Here is a 14,819-nt window from a genome sequence, read left to right as displayed (position 1 = left end):
TCAACTATAATTCGGCGTCTTGAACCTAAACCTGGGCACACATCCGCATTTACATGGCACTCCCATCGAAATGTAGCATGGAACAGAAAGCAGGACAACGTTCTCAGCAATACCACTGATTTACGTAGCTGATGGACGATGATAGCTGTAGAAAGCGACAAACTCTTTGGGTAACTAGCAGCGAGATGGAAAGAGCTATGTGCGTGCACCGATTACTTCGTCCCACATATAACAAAAGCGAAGGATAGAAGGACAAAAGGCTGTAGTCCAAATTGCTGTAGTCCAAATTGGCACATTATCAGTACAAAATTATAAACGGCGTCAAAGCTCACCGACAACACAGTCTAAGAGAACGTGGAATTGAATTTACGAGCGCTTTCTGACCATATCCAGAAAAACAGCACAACACTATCTTCGTACAGCGAAGCTGTTAAGGGCTAGGTCACTGATGATCGGGTCCGCGTGTAGAAGAAAACTGTCATCATCAGCATTGGCTCGAGCGGCTTTTATAACGCACGGCCCCTCCTCCCTCCCGGCCGGCTGAGCCCCAGTTATCTCTCTTCTGTTGCCTCAGTCGACCTTCTTTTATGCCGCGTTTCTGTGTGAGTAGAGTTGGGTCCGGATGCGAGGCTAGCGCGGCCAGCCTGCCGGAAGCTGCGCCCGACTAGAGTTGAGCCCTGCGGCGAGGCTAGTTAGGCTAGGCCGGCGGCGCTCCTACTTTGCGTCCCTCCACTTCGGCTTCTGCGTGTGCTTTTTCCCTCGCCCCTCCGGCTGCTCTGCGTGCGTCTATTGACAGGGCCGCTGATAAATGGAAGGCGAGGACGTCGTGGCGCTGCGGCCCGGTGGCGGAGAAGAGATAGGCGGCTGCCACGCATGACTGTGCGTGTGTAGGCCCGCTCTCCGACTGCGGCGCATGCGCGCAGCCCTACCGGCCAAGGCCGCCTGTGCCGCCGTCTCTCTCCGGGCTCCCGCCTGTCTACGAAAAAAGTAAGTCAACGGAGGAGTGAGGTGCGAGAGGAGTTCGCGTCAGTGTTGGGTGCATATACGTAGCCTTGGGGGAGGGGGGGGGATGTTTAGGGACTCTTCTGGCAACATCGTACAAAAGCGTGAGGAACGCGCTAGGAGCGCCGTGGACACAAAGTCAGTTCTTTCAGAGCCGAACTTTGTATAGCCATGGTGTAAGTGTTAAAAAAATACCCCCTTGCGCTACTCGGAGCCGGCACCGAAGCCTCTTTCCCGAGTACGTAGTGAAGAGGTTGGTTTACCATTTTGTAGCCAAATTCAGCATAGGAAATCCCCAATATAGCTAAACCCCAACATAGCAAATCCCACCAGGGCACCAGCTTCGCTGGAATTCCCTCTTGACAGGGTGGAAGGGCTCCGACTTTTTTTTTTTGTAGATAGTCCAGGTACATGCTTGGAATTAGTCCAGGTACGCTTGGAATTTGAATACCAGGCCACGTGTGTAAGCAGCGTATATATATATATATAATATACGTTTCACCGTAGTAAAAGGTCAGCTGAGGTCTAGTGTAGTGTCCTGTGTACTTCGCGTTCTAGTTCCGCTTCTTTTTTAAGCTGCTAAGCAATATCGCAAGTCGTAAAGACAACACGCAAGTTGCACAATTAATGCAATCATGACCGAAAACACACCTGTGCGGCAATCAATCCACTAGGCACCATCCTTACCTTTGATAGCATTTCATTTATTCAACTATCTAGCTTCACAACCGTGAACCATGAGTTTGTGAGGGAGTGTGCCCACGATATCGTGAATACAAGTTAAGGTGATGCCTGTCGTGTTGTCTCAGGGCCAAAGTTGGGCGCACTCAAAATTCGTTAAACTTTTTAATGCGATTAGTATTCTTTTCTCACCTCAGGCGTTTTGAGCCTTTATATCTATCTATCTATCTATCTATCTATCTATCCATCTATCCAGCCTCTTACGCCGACCAAGTGGCCCAAGTTGTCGCCATTCCAACTTCGTGACCCCAATCTCCCCATGACGTCATCGTCACGCCCCGTACACCGATTTAGCGGCCCAAGTTGTCTGGTAGCTTCAGGCCTTAAGTGTATGTTCGTGATCCTGATGCCGGTCAAGCTCGTTGCAACATCGTCATTCCAACTTTGTCATTCGACTCTCGTCATGTCACCGTCATACAGTCATCGTGCATCCATAGTCATACCACGGTCGTCGTGCAGTTGTGGTCGTGCCGTCGTCGTCACTTCAGCTTCTCCATGCGACTCTCGTCATGTCGGTGACATCAGGCGATTGTCGTCGTACGCTCGACGTCATTGCGTTGTTCTCATACCATTGCCAAGCCATCGTCACATTTGCCTAGTCGTCAAACAGTCACCATCATGCAGTCCTTATATATCATTGTCCTGATCGTGCGCAGGTCGTTCCTCGTTCTAACTTCATCGTCCGGCCCTCGTTACGCCGTCATGGATATGCCATCGTTTCCACACAGTTGTCTCCATACCACTGTCGCTATGCAGTCGTCATCACGCTCTCGTTTTCCGATCGTCCCCACTTTTGTAACGTTGTGCATTTGTTATCGTGCCTACGTCGTCCTACCACCTTTGCTGATTGACCGACGTCAATCCCTCTTCGTCATTCCTTGTCATTCGTCGTCAGACAGTCGCCATCGTGCATGCGTTGTCGTACCGTATCGCCACGCCATTGTGATCATGCCACGTTTTCATTCAAGATTTGTCGTCCTGTTTTCGTCATGACATCGCCGTCATACACTCGTCGCCATCAGAGTGTCCTCATGTCGTTGTTCTCACACAGTCGCCTTTATGTCATATTTGCTGTTTCATCTGCGACATTTCTTCTTCGCCATTTTCATCACGGCGTCGGCGTCACAGCTTCATAGTCATGGTGCCATTCTCATGACAAAAATTCGCAAGCAAGTGCCACAGCACAGTGGGACGATACGAAAGCAACGGGAGTCTCAAAATGGCCACTAGAGACGTTAAATAAGCGTGAATTCAGAATTAATGTGTGCCGCTAAATGTTTTCGAATGCGAATCACATTACCATCGACAGCTATCGAGAGATGAGTTCTGCCGTAATTTTTTTTCTGTAGCTCTCAACATCTTCAGCCGGACATCAAACACGTGTTTCTATATCAAGCAAAACTGCAATTCATCATAACGCCTTGCACCGACATAAAAGCATCATCCCCACTAAGTTCGGGTAAGGCATACAGATGCAATGGCGCTTACCGCACTTTATATCACAGTAGCTTCACAAATATCGGCCACTACTCATTGAAATTCATGTTTCGTTGTCCTTCAATAGTACCGTATCTGGTCAAACAGGCGTTCGTTCAAAGACTTTATCTTAGAATGCATGCTCTGCGATAATAACTCATACAATTTTAGTTCACCTTTAGCTGCAGGACCTCCTGTTTTTTTACAAGAATTTTACCATAACCAGCAAGGACCCAAGGTTGCGTTAACCAGAGAGATCAGGAGTAGGATAAAAGTCCCCAATTTACCCAAAAATATGCACCCGGAATTCAATCAGGGCAGGAGAACGAGCAGAGCTAAAACTCTACTCAAAGCCTATGGCAATGATGAGGAAGCGCTGTTCGTGGACTCCGCGGAATATTCACATCACCAATCATTTACAGCAGTAGCAACTAATACAAAGCAAGAAAGCGTACGCACGTGTTAAAACAAAACCAGTGTCTCTGAGCTTGCGGAGAAGGTTGCTAGTGCTCTGGCTATCGCTTCTCCCAAATATAGATACATTATTAGCGACTCTCAATCGGCTATACGAAATTATGCCAGAGGACGGATATCAGTTGAAGCTGCAAAAATCTAAACAGTGAAACCAAACTTATATCATCTGAGGAATGTTACGACAAGGAAATCATCTGGTTCCCAGATCATACAGACTGCGAATCCACCGCCAACCCAAACCTCAACGAGTCTGCCCATCGTGTTGCGCGAGGACTCACTAACCGCGCCCGACTATGGGGGGCTCTGGCCGAGGAGATGGAACGGATGTATAGGGCTAAACTTTTCTCATTCAGTGACATTACCCATTTCTACAGAAAGTCTAGATTTACATATCCACCTCCTAACCCAAAATTAAACAGGTCTCTGGCGGTTGACTGGAGGCGACTTCAAACCAGAACTTACACGAACCCGGTACACCTTAACCGCATGTTTCCGAATTTATACCCTGAGGCCAAATGGAAGGTATGTAATGATAGAGGAGCCACCCTAGAGCACATACTCTGGGATTGTGAAATAGTTCAGAGGAGAATTGCAGTCCCCCCGGATGAACTAAGGGTGCGGTGGAGAACCGCACTGACTAGCTCTGATCTTCAGGACCAACTTTGGGCCATCCAGCAAGCCCGGAAGCTACCGAGAGAGATCTGTGCTGCCCCCGGCGCGACCTAGACCCAGGCCATCAATTTGCAGGATATTATTAAAGTTGTCTCACTCACACTCACTTTCCAAGAAAAGAAAGGCGACCGTGCCACTTAAATGTGTCCCTTCAAACTACATCTCTATCTGTACTATAAATACATATCTACCTGGCATGTCACCATTGCTTTAGGAGACGGGGCTGTACACCCTTCCACCTGTATTTTAATAACAGGGCAATAGAAGAAGACTAACATTTATTGAGGTAAGAGGGAAGGGGTTTAGGAGCTAGATGGGTGGGGCCCCAAGTCCAGGGCTCCACTGGCTTCTGCCGCCAGCAGGACGTGGCCCAGAAGCGCTACTTGCACTTCCGGGTCTGACCTAGCGAGGAGTGCCTCCCATTGCTCCGGAGAGCTTTCTACTCTATACCTATCCTGTAAAGAATTTAGTTTATCTGGCCTTTTACTACATCCCCATGAGACGTGGTAGAGGGTCGGTGGCGAGTCGCGACACCACGGACAATCGGGCCCGTACAAGGTTGGAAAAATTTTGTGCAGTCGCAGTAAATTTGGATAGACCCCCGTTTGAATTCTACGGAGGTACATTGCGTCTTCCACTTCAAGAGATTTGTGGGGGACGCCATACTTTTGCCGTGCGCCTCACTGATGAGCAAGAATCTCGCTGCGGATCCAACCGAGCAGGATCACTGTCTTCGTCCCCGCGAAGGCCATCCAGTGTCGTGTGGGGTGGTTGTTCATTGTTGCTGACGGACACATAGCTATATTGGGCGCGGATTTTCTGATCTACTTTGCCCTTAGTATTGACCTCCGCGCTTGTCGCCTTGTGGACACGACGACTAGGATGTCTATACAAGGCATCCTCGCCTTGTATAGAATGTCAACCACTAAAATGTTACCACAGATACCATCATCTGCGCTCGCCTCAGTTGTGTCAGACTTCCCAGTCATCAAAAACCTTCCAATCTTGAGCTGCAAGTGCGTCACAACGTCACGCATCATGTTGCTTTGCCTACCCAGACGCCCCTCTGGTGGCCGCATTGACATCGCAAGGAGAGAATTCAACCACCTGCTGCAACAAGGTATCATCCGTCTTTCGTCGAACAGTTGGTTTTCAGCTCTCCACAGGGTACCAAGCGTGACCCAGGTGATTGGCGTGGGTGTGGCGACCGTGTGCTCAACGCGCGCACCGTTCCTGAACGCTGTCCGCTCCCTCACATTCATGAGTTCGCAGCCAACTTATCTGTAACGGTAATATTCAGCAAGATCTATTCAGCGAAGGCCTACCATCCCATCCCTGTCGAGCCAACGGAAATCCCAAAGACTACAATTGCGACACCGTTTGGGCTTTTCGAGCACATCCGCATGCCGTTTGGGCTGATAAACGCTGCTCAGACGTTCCAGAAATTTATCAACGAGGTCATTCCGGGCACTGCCCTTCGTCCTTGCATAACTCGATGACCTCCTGGTGGCTAGTATTTGCCCTGAGCAGCATAGCAGCCACTTCCATATGTTATTTTCTTGGCTCCAGGAACAGGGCCCTCTCGCAAACCCTGAAACGTGTGTCTTTGGCGTCCATGACATTGAGTTCCTCAGATACCGCGTGACTCCCAAAGGAATCAGACCGTTGAAAAAGAAAGTTCAAGCCTCGCACGAGTTCCCTCGCCCAACGTCACTGCGAAAGCTCCGCGAGTTCTATGCGCTGCTCAACTTCCACCACCGTTTTCTTCCCAACATCGCCTGAATTGTTATTCCACTGGCCGACCTTCAAAAGACCACAAAAGCTCCGTCCCCTCAACTGTCCTGGGCGTCCGACGACGAAGAGTCCTTCTCAGCTGCCAAAAACGCGTTTGCAGGTGCCACCCTGCTGGTACATCCTCTACATCTTGCACAAATTCGTCTTATTACCGATGCATCTAGTGCGGCTGTCTGCGCCGTTTTACAACAGCTTCAGCGCAACTCCTGCTGTGCCCTCGGATTTTTCTCCCAGAAGCTGAAGCCTGCAGAAACGTGCTACAGCACGTTCGGTCGCGAGCAGCTTGCGGTATACTTGGGCGCTCGGCATTTCAGACACCTGATGGAAGGGACAAGCTTTCACATTTTCGCGGATCACAAGCCTTTGACGTACGGTTTTCGCGGTAATCACAACACTTATACCGCACGAGAGATACGGCACCTCAATTTCATCTCCGATTGAAAAACTTCGAATTGCTGGGTATCTTCTTACCAAAAAAAAAAACAGAAATACTAAGACAGTAACGCCATCTTACCTATCATTTCGCAAAGCATCACTCCATGTGAAGGGAAAATAATTATTGAAATTAGTGTGCAAATGGAATCAAACGTCATTTTAAGAAAGTTAAGTTGTGTGGTTCAACGTCCCGAAGCTGCACAGTGCGCTATGATGGGCGCGACTTAGGAGCTCAGGAATGATTTTGACCACGTGGTTTCCTTTACGAGTACCCAAAGGACGATACAAGACCTATCCTGCATTCTTATCCCACCTATAGCATGCCGTTAGCCGTTACACTCGGTTATAGAACCTGCTACCGCGTTTCGAGCTGCATAATACCATCGATACTCAGCCGTCAAGGCAGTTAAGAGGTTTTACGATCATCACATATCTTCCGCCCGATTTAAGCCCTCAAACATCTCTTAGGAGTTGGTAGGTGACGACGAATCTAAGCGAACGTCCATGTGGAACCTCACTCCATGTCAGTAATTTCTCCAGATTCATAAGTGGAGCCGCAAGTGATATTTCCGAACATGTTTGGTTGAGTGCCCCCCTGGGCTAAAAGAGAAAGTCGGCTCTTAAACATTTCCACCTATTATCCGCCCGGCTTTCTGAACACTATCAATTTCTGCCATGCGCCTCCTACTTTTCATCCACATCTAAAAGACCTACACTACTTATTAGCTCGGCTTATATTACTTCATTAACCTACATCTTTTATTTATACGTATTGCAGACAATCAACTTCACGGGGCAAGTATGGCGTTCCGGAAGACGGTGCAAGGCACCCATGTGGCAGGCTTCTTTCCTAACGATGCCGTTATTTCCGCACTGTCTTATGAGCCACGTGGGGATGACGTTTTCGTCACCAGCTACCCAAAGAGTGGCACAACTTGGGTTCAGTACATCGCCTACGGAATTTTTCACGAAGGCGAGCCACCACGTGACCTCTCGCAGTTCCTCGCGGAGACACCATTCCTGGAGCTCTTCGGTGCAGACTCCGTGGGCTGCATGCCGGGACCCGGCACGATTAGGACACGCTTGCCATTCGACGAGACCAGATTTTCAACTCGTGCGAAGTACGTCTACGGGGCGAGAAACCCTTACGATGTTTGCGTATCATCCTACTACCAGATCCTGACACACACAGTCAATGAAGAGGAGGTAGGAAGTTTCGACGAACATCTGAAGCGTTTTGTCGCCGACACTATTACTTGCGGTAGCTACTTCCAAGGCAGCCTTCTGCCTTTTTATTCACGCAGAAAGGACAATAACGTTCTCTTCTTAGTCTACGAAGACTTGCAGGACAACATCGGGGCACAAGTACAGAAGATTGCACAGTTTCTGGGTCATGAGTACGGCCGACGCATTTCTAAGGACCCCGCGATGTTACAACGCGTCGTCGAAATGACTTCAAAAGAACGCATGCGCCCTGTCTTCAAGGAATTCCTGAGGGCAACCATTGATCTTGCGATTTGTCATAGGAGCCGCAGAAATGCCTCGATCTCTCAAGCACTTCTCACCACCCAGAAATGGCTCCACAACCGTCCTCCCTGACATGAATTTGTGCGGGATGCTAGCGTCAGCAGTTATAAGAAAATATTTTCTGTAATATGACAGGCATGCTCAAAGATTGGATATCAGCCAATACGTGAGACATTGATGTCATGAGTCTTTGGTCACGCGTTGGCCTTCCTTAGAATCACTAGTTGCACTAACAGTTGATGCTAATTAAGTGTTTCCGGTTTCAACAATCACTAGAAAAAGACAGTGTGCTCTATAACTGCTCAAATAAACACGGAAGAGTGACTGTTATTGCATTTTTATGCGGGGGCAAACACAGACAATCTATTTACAGTGCATCTGCAAGAGCAGGCCAGCATCAGCAGTGCCACAATAGACTATGGTTGAAAACTTAGCTCGCGCTGGGAGCCCAGACGCACTTGCGTCATCTACCCTGCGACAATTAGTCTTTTTATTGTCGCCGGTATTGTAACAATGTTTAGACTTTGTAAGAATTGTGTAGCAGAGCTACGAAGGAGCTCGGAAAAGGGGACATAGGGGCGACGCAAGGCCTGTCTTTCAACTGAGCCTTCAATGACACGCAAAAAGTATATCGACATATATATATATATATATATATATATATATATATATACAGCTGCACAAACTGAAGAAAAAAAATCAAAGATAAGGAAACCAGCCCACCAACAAATAAAAAACAAACACCGTGCACGTGTCGTTGCACATTACTCAAATATGCACATTCACCTTATTTTCAAGAGATAAACGGTTGCCTCACACGAACTGGCGCGACAGTCATGATATGACAGGTTTCCGTTACTTCTCGTTAACGCTGATCTTCTGTGTCTTTTGAAGATGCCCGGGTTCGCAAAATCTGGTGCACAGCCACCAAGAACGACAACGGCTTGACGTATCGGAAGTTGGTATGCATTTTCACAAGTTTTAGTGTTGTTTCAGGTGAGCATTTGCGTTAAAACGTATTCAGTTCATTAATTTCTTATTTACTTAATAGGTTGTTGAATAATCCATTGTTTCTACTTACAACGAACACAATTTATACTTATAAAGAACAGAACTATGGACAAGGAAGAAATTTTTCCGTTCCGAAATTAACACTTGGAGGCACAAAACTCAGCTTAGTGCCTAGGACACGTTGGGTATTGCCTGGATATATTTGGTGGAAAGTTATTAATTTAAAATAGGGAGAAAATTACGGCTAACGTTTTCTCTCCTTCATTTCATGCGCTAACCACAGTACCAGCACGTCAGTGCAAAGCCACAAATTCAATAGTAATATGGCGTCTATGGACCATGTTTGTAAATGCTCTCGAGCGTTCAATTGAGCCCTGGTACCATAATAATTATTTATTAAATTGGGAGGCTCTACGTGCCAAAACCACGATATGATTTTGAGCCACGCCAGAGCGGAGGACTTTAGATTAATTTTGACCACCTGGGTTTCTTAACGTGCCCCCCAGTGCAGCGGCTCGAAATCAAACCCACAACCTTGTGCTTAGCACTACAAGGCCATAACCGCCAAGCCACTGGGGTCGGTCACCTTTCAAATGTACCACAATATTTGCTGATTGATAAAAAAAACCCGCTGTGTAAGTCCACATTCTCAGATGCAACTTCAAATTAGCCTGGACGTCCGCCCTTTGTTCTTGCTTCTATTCTGGCTTACCAAGTTTCGGTTGATTAAGGCTCAGCTTAAGGGATTATAGGTGTGTATATTACCATTCTAATTTCATTAGGTATGTCTGTTTTTACCCTCTTTATTTGACCCTTCGTTGGCGTACCTCTCACCTCAGAAACTTTTTGTGGATCGTATTCTCTATTTAAACCGTGGAGGGGATTATCCCCACGTCGCTTGAATGTCAACGCCAGGCTTTGCAAACGTAGCTTCTGTTAACTGTTTAGCACCCTTCAAAGTTGGCCTCTCGTCTTCCGTGTACGTGTATTTTTTTTTTCATAAAAGCATAGAACATTTTTTATTGAATTCCATTTTTATGATATTACCAACATAAGGCCCATGAGAAGAGCGACCTATTGAGTCTAAAAGAGCCAAAGAAACACGCAGAGAGTCGGCTGGTAGCCAGTACTCTCGAAGGATGGATGACGTTCATCACCGACACGCACAAAGAAAACACCAAGAACGTAACGACCACCCAAGAGAAACGAGCGGTAGACACCCACCTTCTCCACCTAAGGGAAGCACGCCGAGGGCTTTCCAAAAGGTGGAAGACGCAACGCCCGTAAGCTTCTGAAGAGCATAGAACTAACGGCAGAAGCAAATTCATACGGCCAAACCCTTGTCATCACCAACCGGTGGCAGTTCTGCGACTGCTTGCGGGACACATTGAGTACGAAGGAAAAGTGGGCAACTATGCTCGACCCAGCGTACATGCGTAGAGACCAACCTAGCATTAAAATGTATCGAGAACGGATTCGCTGGCACGGCAGAGGAGGTCATCGACACCCTAAAGCAACTATATATTGGAGACCACAAGGGCATCGCTAATGGTCGGGGCCCCTAGTCCAGGGCTCCGCTGGCTCTTGCCATCTTCTCTGCTCTCTGGATCAGCTTGAGCTGGTCGTCGAGGGCCGAGCTGGACAGCAGTGCCTCCCATTGCTCCCTCGTGGTGTTCGTGTCATGGTGTTCTATGTTGTGTAGCGTGCACTCCCACGTAATGTGGTATAGGGTTGGTGTGGCCCCACACCACGGGCATTCGTCCCTGTAGGCTGTGGGGTGCAGGCGATGTAATATGTGTAGGTTTGTGTAAGTGCCTGTCTGGAGCCTACGCCAGGCAGCGGCATCCTCCGTCTTTAGTATTCGATGGGGTGGGGGATATCGCAAGCGACTCCCTCTGTGGTAGTTCAGAGTATTCAGCAATCCTGAGACCACAAGACAACACCCACTCACCCCCACAGGGTAGCAAGGTATCGCAAACTCAAAACTCGATGCTTCCATTACCAGGACGATTGTCTACGAATCAGCGCTCTCTTCCCGAAAAAATACGGCACCAGGCCCGACCAAATTAACAACGCAATGATCCGCGACATCGGCAACGAGGCCCTGAGAGCTGACACAGAGCTCTTCAACACTCAGCTATTTCAGAAGGGCGGCAACCCACCAGCAGCTGTAAAACGGCCAAAATAATCCTCATCCCAAAACCGGGCAAAATGGTCATCAACAACCTTCAATTACTACATGATTGCAGTCATTAGACACGACCGGCAGATCCTCGCGGCCACATCAAGATGCGATCGGTAACCACCGCAGAGACGTTGGGCGTTGCAATGGCGATAAACGATGCAGACCGAAAATAAATACCCACCCACGTGCTCACCGGCTCCCAAGCGCCGTGCAGGGCCTATCTCAAGGGGGTTCTGCGCACTGCAGCCCCAAGGCTGCTAAGAAAACCCCTCCAACAGCACCACGGATTCACCTGGTGTCCAGCGCACGAAAGTATGGAGAGAGAGAGAGAGAGACAACTAGTATGGAGAGAAACGAGGCGACAGACTCTGCCGCTTGAGAAGCAAACAACCAATTGATCGGCGGACTCGGCCCTCAGAGTCCCTCCAACCAACGCATCACCGGTCACCCCGAGGGAGATTCTTGCCGCCCAGAGGAGCGAGCGACGAACACTCGCCCCTCCACGCCCCCCCCCCCCCTCCCCTACACTCACATGCAGTAAGGGACGGAACGGGCGCAGAATTCCAAACAACGCTTATCCTAACCTCCTCCGACAGAGTAAAATCGCAGCGGCGGCGCCAGCGCACACTTGCCTTTGGTGTGGTGATCGGCCCACGCTGGGGCATATCAAGTTGGAGTGTGGGAGGCGCCCTCACACTGTGGACTCGCCACTCACACTGACCGCATACATCTCGCTGCCAGAAGAGACGGGACTCAAAGACTGTGATCTGGAGGGGAAACAGCTCTTCTACACAAAGCCCAGCGAGCAGCCCGCGCCAGTGAAGCTCTAGACCAAGGGCCCCACCCTTAGGCAGCCTTTTCCTTTCCGTTATTTACTGTCTTGTTCAATAAAGTTTTCCACCCACACACCTAATGGCTGAGGGAGAGCCGCCGTATTTGGCGGTGCCCGATTGAATTTTACCAGCTCAAGGGCCTTTTTTATTGTCCACGAGAATTCGCTCAGTGAACGTCCCTGCTTTCCGACAGCTCCCCCCCCCCCCCCCCTCACCCTCGTATTGCGGCTGCCGAAGCTGAGAACCCAACTCCTGACCTGTTCCTCAGCAGCAGAACGTGACTGGGCTGATGTGGCAGGTATAATTGACAAAATGGTTACCGATATTCTTATGGTTATCATCGTTTATCTTTCCTTTTCTAAATATCAGGGAAGAAGTTTCAGCAGGCTTGAGCGGCTCCCTCCGTTCTCAAATCATTTACTGCGACACCAGCAGTTTGTCGCAGCTGACACCGCCAGCTTCTCAAGAACTTCTTTGCGATGCGCTCGACGTAGTGTTCGTACTCCGCAGTACTGCCAGCCGTGGCCTGCAAAATACGTGCACAAGAGCAAACAATCTCCGAGTATCCATGGCGCACATAACGCCGCACGATTTGGCAAGAGTGTATCTTGCACGATAGCTCACCAATTAGCGAGTGAGTCGTGCTCCAAACCACACGAAAGAGCAGAACAAGACACAGGACGGAATAAAATAATTGCACCCAATTTCTTCAGCGTCGTTCTCCGTTGTGTTTTCACGTATCTGTGTCTCCTTAGCAGGCACAGAAGCCGTAGGGCACACTATCTTTCAGAGTTAAGCGACAGGGTTGGAATAACAGATCATATGGCCATACTCTACAGATGCACCGCATTAAAAGACACTGTACGGCCAGCCAGAAAGCCTGCATAACACCCGTTGAACATTAAAACGTATTTTCCTCGATCTGTTAGCAAAAAGTTAATTGAGCATACTAAGGTACCTCTTATAAATCTGTTGACGCTAGGCTCGCTGCACAAGAAATGTCAAAAAATATAGTAACTGAAGAATAGCGGAAACAGCTAACCATAAATACTATGCCCCTAGAGTTATTACGCTTACAGCAAGAACGGATTCAAGGAAAGCTGTCGTCCCTCACCAGGTAAAAATAGCAAGCAGAAGAGTGTGAGCGTGGGAGGTCGATTTCAAAAATTTAACTCGGGGGTTTTACGTGTCAAAGCATCGATGGGGTTCCGGAATAATTTTGATGAGCTGATGTTATTTACCGTGCGCCCAATGCAGAATACAAGAGCGTGTTTGCATTGCGCCCTATCAGAATGCGGCTGCCACAGCCGGCTTCGATCCCGTGACCACGAGCTCAGCAGTGCCACGCCTTGACCACTAGGCTACCGCTGCGCTGAGGAGAGATAGACAGCCATGCACATGCACTATTTATATTGTTACTTGGGTGACAACACATATTACAGAAATGCGCTTAATGTAACACAACTCCAAGAGTGAAGAGGTAAGACAATTTTACGCTGAAATAAAAACGTGCAAGATACGACTGCCAGCGATAATACATGAATTTGAAAGATGACCACCTGGATATATCGTACCACCAAGCCACAGGAAATTGTTTCTCCTTGAGAAATGATCGTTCGTTCTGGCGCGCATGAGGCGGCTAAAACTTTCCGGAAGCGCTTTAAAGCGCGGTTTATATACAGGGTGTTTCAGCGAACACTTTCAAAAATTCCTAAAGGTTGCCCGTGGCAGATAGCACAATTCTAGTTCTAAGCTGGTCTACTCGAAGAGGCGGACATTACTTGCGCAAGAAATTGAAATGCATGTTGAAAATGGGGGTGTTGGTCTTCAAGCAGGCCTGGACGTGGCGTTGCAGAAGGCTATTCAAAAGGCAGGTCTGCATGGTTACTGACGAGCGCGAGCTAGGGCGTCAACAACAAACACCACTCATCGTCGTCTTTTCCCAGACATCGAAGCGCGGTCATTCGCCTTCAGTACAATATATATATATATATATATATATATATTGTTTTTTGTAGCTAATGCTGCTTTTACGTTGCGTACTGTACGCCTTTTATTCATATCTTGTAACTCGTGCCTCTCCTTGCGCATCGCTTCATTTTATTTTCCGTTACTGTGTATCCCACCCTGCGGAAACTCCGGGAGTAGCCGATTGCAGGGGCAATAAATAAGATCATGCTCCCAACCCACATATTGGACGCTTTCGTGCAGGGGTTAAATAAATGTCACGAAATTTATTATATTCCGCACAGCGTTTCGCGCCATAGCGATTACCTACCTACTAGTGAAGACGGGCTAGACGTGGATACCCCAACCACGTGACCCGCGTGACCACGCATTATACTGTCTGTTGAAATGCCTACTACAGTGTTTCGATCCTGGAAATAGTGCAACACTAAACTGCACTTTACTCAACGGAAGGCAGACGAGGCGGCACCTGCACCAAACCACAAATACCAGGAAACGAGGCATATAAATGTTTGCCTTAGTGAAGGAATTGTGCTCTTGGTGAGGTATATTTGTTGAGAAGATGACATTTAGGTATGATTTGTTTTCTCACTGAGTAATTCCGCTAAAGACAAGGCCAGCGGTCCAGAAACATTTCAGGGTAGTAAAAATGGTAGGGCTGTCCTACCGTGGCTTGGTAGCACCAAGCCGCGGTCAGCACA

This window comes from Dermacentor silvarum, chromosome 7 (genome assembly GCF_013339745.2).
Source record: "Dermacentor silvarum isolate Dsil-2018 chromosome 7, BIME_Dsil_1.4, whole genome shotgun sequence".
Classification (NCBI taxonomy): Eukaryota; Metazoa; Arthropoda; class Arachnida; order Ixodida; family Ixodidae; genus Dermacentor; species Dermacentor silvarum.
This window is presented reverse-complemented; position numbering follows the sequence as displayed.